General features: G+C 35.9%; 1 pseudogene; it reads left to right on the top strand.

Annotated features, from left to right (window-relative positions):
• Positions 1 to 1,783: 1,783 nt before the first annotated feature.
• Positions 1,784 to 2,728, top strand: LOC133047044 (olfactory receptor 8H1-like; annotated as a pseudogene).
• Positions 2,729 to 13,088: the final 10,360 nt, after the last annotated feature.

The following is a 13,088-nucleotide window of genomic DNA, read 5'->3' as shown; positions in this document are numbered from 1 at the left end:
CTGTATCAATTATACTTCAGGAGAAGGCAATGGCAACCCACTCCAGTATTCTTGCCTGGAGAATCCAGGGACAGAGGAGCCTGGTGGGCTGCTGTCTATGGGGTCACACAAAGTCAGACACAACTGAAGCAACTTTGCAACAGCAGCAGCAAAGCTTAAAAAATCAGTTCTGATCACCCCTGGAAGAATTTTCTTTTTCATATTTGGAGATTTCATTTTGTATCTAATGGACATATTTACTCTTAGCATAGTGTCACACACATATTTAAATATAACTATGAAATTTCATTGTAAAAAATGTATCTTTCCATCCCTGATGGTTACAGTCATAGATTGACCATTTCTCTAGAAATGATTACTCTACCACCACTGGAATAAATTTAAACCATCACAAAGGAAAACTAAAGCATTGGGCTCTTCATTGTGTGGCTCCTAAGGGAAAACACAACCAGCTTTTCAAAACTCAGCACAGCTGCATTTAGTCCTTGAACCCTTGTCCTTGGAGACATGCAAAGCAATCTTTGATGGAAATTGTCCATACGGATGACCAGATGTTGCACAACCACCAATCCCCAGTATATGAGGTGCCCTGGAGTTTCCAGGATGAGAGGCAAAGCATATTCTACTCTGTATTCATACACAGTTAGATCCCTGATATTCTCTTTTAGACACAACTTCCTGACAAATTTTACATTTGAACAATAGTTAAACAAAATTTCTATGTTGATTTACTTTTCCCACAGAATGCAACAAAATGAGAGAATTAAAATTAAAAAAAATCAAAAATACTATGTAACAGAAATTCTTAGCTGAAATCCTCTTCATATTTTATTCATGAGGGAAACTTTGTCCTATTTCTAGTCAGATAATATTGGAAACATTTGTTCCTCCACCAAAGTTGGCTGCTGGTAAGTGTCATTTTGAAAATCAGAAAGTTTTAGTTAGGTTCAAATAAAACAGGAACATTAGAGAAGCAGGCATACAGATGTCATTTAACCTTACCCAGGGCTTGTGAAAGATGACATTGATGTAATCAAGGTCTGCAAGGAATGTATGTATTTTAGAGATATAATTTTTGTAGAAATTTGGTTTTGCATATCAAGTTATGAAAACACATATATTTTTTGGAAGTTAATGCTAATATATGGTCTAGGATTCTTAATACACCCTACTGAAATCCAAAGGTTGAAATTTATATTTCATTAGTATTAAATCATATTGGAAAAAAAATAATTGTGCATGATGTATTGAAATAATTATTTAGTTATTGTTTTATATCTAGCATTTGTTTGTCAGAGTTGCTGAAATTAATTATGAATAGTAACTAGTACTATGGGCATACACTCTGTGATCAATCTGTCCTCATAAAATTACTGAGACAACACGTACTAGTTCTGACTCTGGATAAATTACCTAAATTCTCTATGTACTTTTTTAATGTAAAAAGTGTGACTAATATTAATATATATGGTATAATTTTCTCAATGGAATTAAATGCTTTAATAAAGTGAAGTGTTTAGAACACTATAAGACTATTTCTAATTTTCCAATACAGTAGTTTTTAGTACATTACATGTAAATGTCAACTTATACACATTTCTATATTTAGCAATCAAGTAAAAATTTTTTCTCTTCATAACTGACATACTCCCCAATATGTTCCCTTTTCAGAAAAAGCTAATATAAATATGCCATGTTGTTCATGGAAACACAAATCATTTTTGCAGTGATTCCTGCTAAGAATCAACTTTAATTGCTCAACAGTTTGGAGAATTTGAACACCATGGGCAGAAGGAATATCATTCACGTGTCTGATTTCATCCTCATGGGACTAACAGACTCTGAAGAGATCCGGCTGGTTCTCTTCACCCTCTTTCTCCTAATATACCTGAACACTGTGCTGGGCAATGCAGGAATGATGTTGATAATCTGCCTCGATGTCCAGCTTCACACCCCCATGTATTTTTTCTTCAGTCACCTGTCATTTCTTGACCTCGAGATTCTCAACCGCCCTCACCCCTAAAACTTTAGACAACTTACTGACTTCCAACAAGTATATTTCACACCTGAACTGTTTCATCCAGATGAATTGCTTTGTCTTCGTGGCACCACTGAATGTGTTCTTCTCTCCTCCATGGCCTATGATTGCTGTGTGATCTGCAACCCGCTGCATTACCCAATTGTTATGTCCACTAGATGCTGCTGCTCTCTTGTCTTTGGATCCTTCTTGATTGGCTTCATGGGCACCTTTGTCAATGTGCTTTGCTTGAACAAATTGCATTTCTGTGACTCCAGTGTAATCTATGACTTTTTCTGTGATGCACCCCCTGTTTTAGCCCTGTCCTGTACTGACACACATGCTATTGAAATCATAATATCCATTTTTGCTGGCTCCACCCTAGTGGTGTCTCTTATCACAATATCTGTGTCCTATGCGTCCATCCTGTCCACTATCCTGAAAATTACTTCCACTTCAGGGAAGCAAAATGCCTTCTCTACTTGTACCTCCCATCTCCTGTCAATCACCATCTTTTATGACACTACGACTTTTACTTACATAAAACCAAGTAAGTCCTACTCTTTGGGAAAGGATCAAGTGACTTCTGTTTTTTATAGTATTGCCATCCCCATGCTGAATCCGCTCATATACAGTCTTTGAAATAAATAAGTAAAAAATGCTCTCAGCAGAGTCTTACAGAAGAGAAAGAGCTCCAAACAATTAAAGTAACCTTGATCCTAAACTTTTAAGCTCCTCTGTTTGTTTGTTTTTTTGTCCCTATAGTGTATTTCCTTGCTCTTTCTCCAAAAACAAATAGAAGTATTTATTTACTTTATTGATACATCCTTTACTTGAATAAATTGAATCTCAGGCCTTTCTAAGAATATGATTTTAGAAATCTACATTGTAATTGGAAACCATGAAACACGTTTAAACCATGGTCTTAAAAACCATATGTATGTTTTTAAGGGCAACTGATTCACAAAATGAAAAGTATAGTTGTCAGTTTTTAAAGTGTGCTGTACAAATCCCCATGCATAATCAAACTGTAAAGAATTTTATGATTGCAAAGAGCTCCGTTTTGGGAAAAAACAATAGCAGTTTCAGAAATAATTTCCTTTACTTGGTGGAGAAGCAAGATAGCAGAGTGATTATGAGTACTTGGTTGGAAACCAAACGTTCAAGGATTTGGATTCCAAACCTTCTATGCAATTGTCTGTTGAATGCTTTAAAAAAAAATCGCTGAAACTAAGTTTTGAGTTCCTAAACTGCACAGATAAATAACAATTCCAGGTCCAAACAGTTACTATAAAGATTAAATCAGTTAATTGATATTAACTTTTTAAGGCCATACTAATAAATATTGGCCATTATCATCAGAACATTCACATCCCTGCAGTATTTTCAATGCCCAATGCCTTTTTCTTAATAAATATTCACGTGTAGTTTTATGAATTAGCTTTGGTTGATTTAAAGGACAAACACACAAAAAGAAACTAAATAAAAACTTAGCATTTCACAATTTTTCATTTAGAATGGAATGTGTCAATATTGGAGATATTTGAAAAATTTAAGGAAATCGATATGCCTAAGAAGTTATTCAGGGTTTTGTATGTGTTCTTCTAGATTGATAGTTTTTCTTTTTTAATTTGAGGCTAATCACTTTACAATATTTTGGTGGTTTTTGCCATAATGTGACTTGAATCAGCCATGGGTGTACATGTGTCCCCCATCCTAAACCCCCTCCCTCTCCCCTCCCCATCCCATCCCTCAGGGTTGTCCCAGTGCACCAGCTTTGTGTGCCCTGTTGCATGCATTGGATTTGGACTGGTGATCTATGTCACATATGGTACTATACATGTTTCAATGCTGTTCTTTAAAATCATCCCACCCTCACCTTCTGCCATAGAGCCCAAAAGTCTATTCTTTACCTCTGTGTCTCTTTTGCTGTCTTGCATATAGGGTCATCATTACCATATTTCTAAATTCCGTATATATATATATGTATATTAACATATGTTAATATACTGTATTGGTGCTTTTCTTTCTGACTTACTTCACTCTGTTTAATAGGCTCAAGTTTCATCTACCTCATTAGAACTGAGGTAAAAAAATGCATAAAAATGCATTATTTTTCATAGCTGAGTAATATTTCATTGTGTATATGTGCCACGGCTTTCTTATCCTGTCATCTGCCAATGGACATCTAGGTTGCTTATATGTCCTAGCTATTGTAAACAGATTGATAGTTTTAAATGTAAATATAGGGGTGTGTTTGTGTGTGTGTGTGTTTTGTGTAATAATATTCTTATCATTTCCTATGTCCTTTTTTGAGGTTTTCTGTCTACACTTACAAGTTTAATCTTTGATTATTCCTTTACCATTGAAATCTAAGACAACTGTGTTTGGTTAATGGGAGAATCTAGATTCTCATTTTGCAGTGTTTGGACATAAATATTTGTAAATTTATGAAGTTAAAATTCTGCACGCAGTGTTACCACTTTTATGGCTCCCAGAATATATCAATTATATTTTCTTAATAATTATTTATTTTGATGCATAATTGTTTTGCAATGTTGTGTTAGTTTCTGCTGTACAACAGTAAATCAGATATCAGTTCAGTTCAGTTCAGTTCAGCCGCTCAGTCGTGTCCAACACTTTGCAACTCCATGAATCACAGCACACCAGGCCTGCCTGTCCATCACCAACACCCACAGTCTACCCAGACCCATGTCCATCAGGTCACTGATGCCATCCAGCCATCTCATCCTCTGTCGTCCCCTTCTCCTCCTGCCCCCAATCCCTCCCAGCATCAGTGTCTTTTCCAATGAGTCAAATCTTCACATGAGGTGGCCAAAGTATTGGAATTTTAGCTTAAACAACAGTCCTTCCAATGAACACCCAGGACTGATCTCCTTTAGGATGGACTGGTTGGATCTCCTTGCAGTCCAAGGGACTCTAAAGAGTCTTCAACACCACAGTTCAAAAGCATCAATTCTTCAGCTCTCAGCTTTCTTTCTAGTCCAGCTCTCACATCCATACGTGACCACTGGAAAAACCACAGCATTGACTAGACAGACCTTTGTTGACAAAGTAGTGTCTCTGTTTTTTAATATGCGATCTAGGTTGGTCATAACTTTCCTTCCAAGGAGTAAGCGTCTCTTAATTTCATGGCTACAATCACCATCTGCCGTGATTTTGGAGCCAAAAAAAAAAAAAAAAAAAATCTGACACTGTTTCCACTGTTTCCTCATTTATTTGCAATGAAGTGATGGGACCAGATGCCATGATCTTAGTTTTCTGAATGTTGAGCTTTAAGCCAACTTTTTCCACTCTCCTCTTTCACTTTCATCAAGAGGCTTTTTAGTTCCTCTTCACTTTCTGCAATAGGGGTGGTGTCATCTGCATATCTGAGGTTATTGATATTTATCTCAGCAATCTTGATTCCAGCTTGTGCTTCTTCCAGCCCAGCGTTTCTCATGATGTACTCTGCATGTAAGTTAAATAAGCAGGGTGATAATATACAGCCTTGACATATTCCTTTTCCTATTTGGAACCAGTCTGTTGGTCCATGTCCAGTACTAACTGTTGCTTCCTAACCTGCATACATGTTTCTCAAGAGACAAGTCAGATGGTCTGGTATTCCCATCTCTTTCAGAATTTCCACAGTTTATTATGATCCACACTGTCAAAGGTTTTGGCATAGTCAATAAAGCAGAAATAGATATTTTTCTGGAACTCTCTTGCTTTTTTGACGATTCAGCAGATGTTGGCAATTTAATCTCTGGTTCCTCTGCCTTTTCTAAAACCAGCTTGAACATCTGGAAGTTCACAGATCACATATTGCTGAAGCCTGGCTTGGAGAATTTTGAGCATTACTTTACTAGCTTGTGAAATGAGTTCAATTGTGCAGTAGTTTGAGCTTTCTTTGGCATTGCCTTTCTTTGGGATTAGAATGAAAACTGACCTTTTCCATTCCTGTGGCCACTGCTGAGTTTTCCAAATTTGCTGGCATATTGAGTGCAGCACTTTCACAGCATCATCTTTTAGGATTTGAAATAGCTTAACTGGAATTCCATCACCTCCACTAGCTTTGTTCGTAGTGATGCTTCCTAAGGCCCACTTGACTTCACATTTTAGGATGTCTGGCTTTAGCTGAGTGTGAGTGATCACAGCATTGTGATTATCTGGGTCATGAAGATCTTTTTTGTACAGTTCTTCTGTGTATTCTTGCCACCTCTTCTTAATATCTTCTGCTTCTGTTAGGTCCATACATTTTCTGTCCTTTATCAAGCCCATCTTTGCATGAAATGTTCCCTTGGTATCTCTAATTTTCTTAAAGAGATCTCTAGTCTTTTCCATTGTGTTGTTTTCCTCTATTTCTCTGCATTGATTGCTGAGGAAAGTTTTTTTTTCCCCTCTCCTTGCTATTCTTTGGAACTCTGCATTCAGATGGGGATATCTTTCCTTTTCTCCTTTGCTTTTTGCTTCTCTTCTTTTCACAGCTGTTTGTAAGGCCTCCTCAGACAGCCATTTTGCTTTTTTGCATTTCTTTTCCATGGTTATGGTCTTAATCCCTGTCTCCTGTACAATTTCACTAACTTCCGTCCATAGTTCTTCAGGCACTCTGTCTATCAGATCTAGTCCCTTAAATCTATTTCTCACTTCCACTGTGTAATCATAAGGGATTTGATTTAGGTCATACCTGAATGGTCTCTTGGGCTTCTCTTGTGGCTCAGCTGGTAAATAATCTGCCTGCAATGTGGGAGACCAGGGTTCAATCCCTGGGTTGGGTAGATCCCCTGGAGAAGGGAATGGCTACCCACTCCAGTATTCTGGCCTGGAGAATCACATAGACTCTATAGTCCATGGGGTTGCAAAGATTCTGAATCAGCTATAAGTATATGTATATTCCTTCACTCTTGGGTTGGTGCCCCCTTTCCAACTGAAAATATTTAATAAGGCTACCTTTCTGTTACAGGTCAACAAGCTTCAGTAAATGCATCTTTGTTGAAATTCTGTGTGTTTTAAAACATTACTGCCTTTCTCCTTATTTCTATAGGTTTGATATGATTGTTAAAACTAAATTCTTAATCTGAATGCTTGGTTCATCTATTTTTTTTTAACAGAGAAAAATTATATACCTTCCAATTTGCAATGAATTCAGAAGCTTTGGTAACCCATGACATTTAGTCATTTAGAATACTAAAGTTTGTTATATTTTAAAGCTTTTCTTGTACATAACCTTGAATTGTAATTTTCATTTTCTCTATTGAAAGCTTATTTCAGAATGCATTTTTTATTTTCCAGGTAGTTCTTGTTTAAACTTTTGTAACTACTTAGATCATTTATTCAAGCATCAGTGGTTATAAAAAATTATTTGAAATTTAGATTGCTTTATATGTGAAACAATCTTTGATTTTTTAAAATATTTTTAAATGTTACAAATAAAATGCATAAGCATAAACTCTTTTTTAGGAGATAGTGTAAATTATTTGTATTAATTCAAAACTCTCAACAAATTCAAATGTTTTAAATGTGCATTGTTTCACTTACCTAATCTATTTTAATTATTTTCCATTTTTACAAATTCTACTTAAGATTATTATGACTTATTTTTGCTCTTTACCCATGTTTTCTAGACTCTATATTTACAGCAATTGCTATTTATTTTTGCTTGCATTTGTTCAATAATATACTTTTTGACTCCTGTCTCATCTTTCAGAAGCATAATGCTTTTTCCTATATTTCTGGGCATGTTTCATTTTTCTAGTCTTTTGGGAAGCTAAGTTTTCATCTTGTTTTCAAGAAAAAGGTGATGCATTTATGCATTGGAGTACAGAACCCATCAAAAACAGCTGTGTTTAATTTTTATTCACTATAATGTGCTTCCCTAAGATCAAAGAGTTGATAATTTTTTAATGTTTGTGTGTGTGTGTGTGCATGTATGTGTGTAAAAACATGAAGTACTTTAGCATAGCATAATTCCTAAGCCATTTTGGAAGTATATTTAGAGATTCTCATTTCTCCAAATCAGGCAGAAAAACTTCATTAAGTCTATAGTATTAAAAATGAAACTGGGTTTTGCTTTCATTTTTCCTTGAAAAGAGACTTGAACAACAACCCAGTTTAATGTACTCTTCCCAGCATTGTTACAAAATGACCTCTGGAAAAGATGAAATCCCCATTGCTGCCTTCACTGTGCATGAATCATTGAGAAGTAATGAAACAAATTGAGCAGTCAAAACATTTGTTGAAAGGAAAGTGAAAGAAAGAAAGAAAGTGAAGTCGCTCAGTCGTATCTGACTGTTTGCGACCCCATGGACTGTAGCCTACCAGGCTCCTCCGTCCATGGGATTCTCCAGGCAAGAACACTGGAGTGGGTTACTGTTTCCTCCTCCAGGGGATCTTCCCGACCCAGGGATCGAACCTGGGTCTCCCACATTGGAGGTTGAAGCTTTAACCTCTGACCACCAGGGAAGCAAAGATTAATTTAATGAAGTTCTTTCAGAATAAAACACATGTGTTTAAAATATTTGTCTCTCTCTTCAACAAGATTGTAAGCTCTTTGGGAAAAACTTGTTTAGTCATAGTTTTGCTCTCCACAGCATGGAACGAATGTGTTACATATACAGTATATAAGTAAATGCTTTCTTTGCTTTTTTGCCTTGTGGAAACATAGTGATGAATTCATTAAGGTTAAGAATTCTATCTTATTCATGTTTATCTCTTGCCTGGTATTTAGACAACCCTGTGCATATCAGCACTCAAAAAACATTAATTGAAAGTTCTATTTCTAGAATTCTTTCAAAAACATTGCTTACTTGTATATTAAAAATGGCATAGCGATTAATAGATTTTCTTTCAACTGATTTTTTTCTTTAATGGTTAGTATAAGGAAATGAGTGTATGTGGATTTATACTTTGTTGATGTGTTTTGTAATCAGTACAGTCAACTGATAGGCCTCTTATAATCTTATGTATATCACAAACCAACCTCCTGAAGAAATAAAGAGTCTTCAGTCTTGGGACTAGCTGAAGACAATTCATGTGAAAGGATGTGTGTGTGTGTGTGTGTGTGTGTGTGTGTGTGTGTGTGTGCGCGCGCGCACGCAATGTATACATTTGGTTTTGAAATTTTAATTTTCTTCTCTGACCTACATTACTGATATCTGACTCCTGAAAACTTCACTTTACAATGTGATTTTACATGATAAACTATTGCAAGTGAAAACTGATGACATATACTATATAATATTTTATATATTATATATAAAGGCTTATTAAGGCTGTCTTAACAATTCATCACTCATTCCCTTTCTTAAATCTACATACATTTTTCCTTCTAAGCACAATATCAGATTCAGATGATTGCTTTCATTATATTTTACCTTCATCATGGAAAATTATTAAACTGATATTTCCCTTTATTTTTTCTCTATCAAAGCTTTTCATTTATGCACTATAACTATAATGCTCACATTTTTATAATTGTGTGAAAAATGTCAGCTGTTGAAATTTATTTATATTTACCTATATTTTCCTTGGTTCTAATTGTATGTATTATCTGTACTTGCACTGTGTATTTATTCTGTAGATCATTCCAGGCCTTTATATTTATCTAGTATTAATAAAATTATATATCAATTGTTATTTTTAATGTTTTAATGTTTCCTAGTTAATCTCTCTCTAACAGCAGAAATATACCACAATTTTCCAGTTAATCATAAAATGTAGAAATATATTTTACTTGTCAAGTTATGATTAAATATCCAGATGTACACACATTTTGATATATACCTCAAATTTATCCTTGGTGACCTCTAATCATTTTCCCTTTGAACTGCTCTATATGTACTGTCCCTCAAAACCTCTAATATGCATCTTCCCAGAATGGGCCAAGCAGGTGTTACTAGGTCCTAGAAAAAATCAATAAATTCAACCTGATAGGGAACAGAGTTTTCAATGCCAATAGATGCTTTGTAGGCTCAAGGATTATCTGGTTATTTAAAAAAAATAAAATAAAACAGTAGACACAGAAGATGTTCTGGAAATTTGTAGGAGGCATTTACATTTAAAGAGGAAATGTCCATGTAGCTCAGATGATAAAGAATCTGCCTGAAATGCAGGAGACTTGGGTTTAGTCCCCAGGTGGGGAAGATCTCTTAGAGAAGGAAATGGCAACACACTCCAGTATTCTTGCCTGGAGAATCCCCATGAACAGAGGACCTTGGTGGACTACAATTCAATCCATGGTGTTACAAAGAGTTGGACACAGTTGAGTGACTAACACTGCTACTCTCCATTTGGAAGGATGGCTCCCTCTCTGTGGGCTTCCCTGCTGGCTCAGAGAGTGAAGAATCTGCCTGCAATGCAGGAGACCTGTTTGATCCCCAGGCTGGGAAGATCCCCCAGAGAAGGGAATGGCTACCTACTACAGTATTCTTGCCTGGAGAACTCCAAGGACAGAGGATCCTGGTGGGCTACAGTCCATGAGGTCACAAAGATTCACAGAGTCCGACATGACTGAGTGACTATCACTTTCACTTTGCCTCCGTTTCTATACCAGGAGGAGAAAGATGGCTAAATCCCTATTCAGTGAAGAAGGAATGAAGTTGATTCTGCATTAACAGTTGCACTCTTGGTTCCTATTCTTTCTCTGGCTCCTACCCTCCCACATCTTCTTTTACCTTTAGCTGGAGATGGTATTTAGGGGTTTGGGAACTTTTTGGAGAATTACTCAATTTTCTTGTGTGTCTCCCATGTATAAAGGGGGTATACATATTACTAAATTTCTATTTGTTTTTCTCCTGGTTATCTGTCTTTCATTGCAAGAAAGTGGGTTTTAGCCAAAAATCTGAAAGGACAGAGTGAAAATTATTTTTTTGTTCCCCATAAATCTCATAAAGGAAGGAAATCTCATAAATCTCAAGCAGGAATATCTTAAGGAGTTGCTTTGTTGATGCTAGAAGAATGCAGTTATTTAAGGCTGAGCAGGTGTTTCTGTTGATGGTAGAAGTTTGGATGCAGATACACAATGCACAGTAGAGGTGAGAGAGGAGGTGAAAGGCCAGAGGAAAATTTTTGTTTATAATTTTTATGGTCTCATCACAAAATGTAGACTTTATTTCACACCTGTTCTAGCAGAATGAAGCTTCAGTGAGTATAATTGCTCTTCTAAAATTGATTAAAAATACAATAAATGCACAATCTTTTTTTTCTTTTTTCCAAACAAAAAATTATCTCCTGAAATTCTGGAGTATGACCAGAGTTTTCTGTAAGAGTAACTTAAATCTATATGAAAATTGGTTTAGTTGTCATGAATTAATGAAAGATTCATTAGAGTATTTCCATCTGATTCTCAGTCTATCCTTTTCATAGTCTTTCTCTGTTGTATCTTGGATAAATAATGTTCAATAAAGTTCTTAATATCTGAAGAAGACTTCACTAGAATAAAGTTGGTTATAGGGTATTGGTCAATAAATAAAACAAGAAGTTATTGGCTTCATAAGAGGCTAGAATAACATTGGTCATAGTGTGTTATGAAGTTTAAGTTATGAAACAAGGATGGATACTGAATATCCAGTATGATAATAACTGCGAAGTTCTACAGGAATGCAAACTAGCATTCTATTAAAAAAAAAATCATCCTGAGAAGTTTGTCAAAGTGTTACAAAAGTTTTGAAAATTTTCATATCATTTTTTTAAAAGATGAGTACTTTATTTATTTTTTAAGGTTTTTGGCTCATATTTATTTATTTATTTTCATTTATTTTTATTAGTTGGGAGCTAATTACTTTGCAATATTGTAGTGGTTTTTGCCATACATTGACATGAATCAGGCATGGATTTACATGTGTTCCCCATCCCTCTGGGTCTTCCCAGTGCACCAGCCCTGAGCACTTGTCTCATGCATCCAACCTGGGCTGGTAATCTGTTTCACCCTTGATAGTATACTTGTTTCAATGCTATTATCTCAGAACATCCCACCCTCGCCTTCTCCCACAGAGTCTTCTGTTCTGTACATCTGTGTCTCTTTTTCTGTTTTGCATATAGGGTTACCATCTTTTAAAATTCCATATATATATGCGTTAGTATACTGTATTCATCTTTATCTTTCTGGCTTACTGCACTCTGTATAATAGGCTCCAGTTTCATCCATCTCATTAGAACTGATTCAAATGAATTCTTTTTAATGGCTGAGCAATATTCCATTGTGTATATGTACCATAGCTTCCTTATCCATTCATCTGCTGATGGGCATCTAGGTTGTTTCCATGTCCTGGCAATTGTAAACAGTGCTGCGATTAACACTGGAGTGCACATATCTCTTTCAGTCTGGTTTCCTTGGTGTGTATGCCCAGGAGTGGGATTGCTGGGTCATTTGGCAGTTCTATTTCCATTTTTTTTTAAGGAATCTCCACAATGTTCTCCATAGTGGCTGTACTAGTTTGCATTCCCAACAACAGTGTAAGAGGGTTCCCTTTTCTCCATACCTTCTCCAGCATTTATTGCTTGTAGACTTTTGGATAGCAACCATCCTGACTGGTGTGTATTGGTACTTCATTGTGGTTTTGATTTGCGTTTCGCTGATAATGAGTGATGTTGAGCATCTTTTCATGTGTTTGTTAGCCATCTGTATGTCTTCTTTGGAGAAATGTCTGTTTAGTTCTTTGGCCCATTTTTTGATTGGGTCATTTATTTTTCTGGAATTGAGCTGCAGGAGTTGCTTGTATATTTTTGAGATTAATCCTTTGTATCCGTTTATGATAGAAACTCTCCAGAAAGCAGGAATAGAAGGAACATACCTCAACATAATAAAAGCTATATATGACAAACCCACAGCAAACATCACCCTCAGTGGTGAAAAATTGAGAGCATTTCCCCTGAAATCAGGAACAAGACAAGGGTGCCCGCTCTCACCATTACTATTCAACATAGTGTTGGAAGTTTTGGCCACAGCAATCAGAGCAGAAAAGGACGTAAAAGGAATCCAGATAGGAAAAGAAGAAGTAAAACTCTCACTCTTTGCAGACGACATGATCCTCCACATAGAAAACCCTACAGACTCTACCAGAAAATTACTAGA

Source organism: Dama dama, chromosome 26 (genome assembly GCF_033118175.1).
Source record: "Dama dama isolate Ldn47 chromosome 26, ASM3311817v1, whole genome shotgun sequence".
Lineage (NCBI taxonomy): Eukaryota > Metazoa > Chordata > Mammalia > Artiodactyla > Cervidae > Dama > Dama dama.
This window is presented reverse-complemented; position numbering and strand designations above follow the sequence as displayed.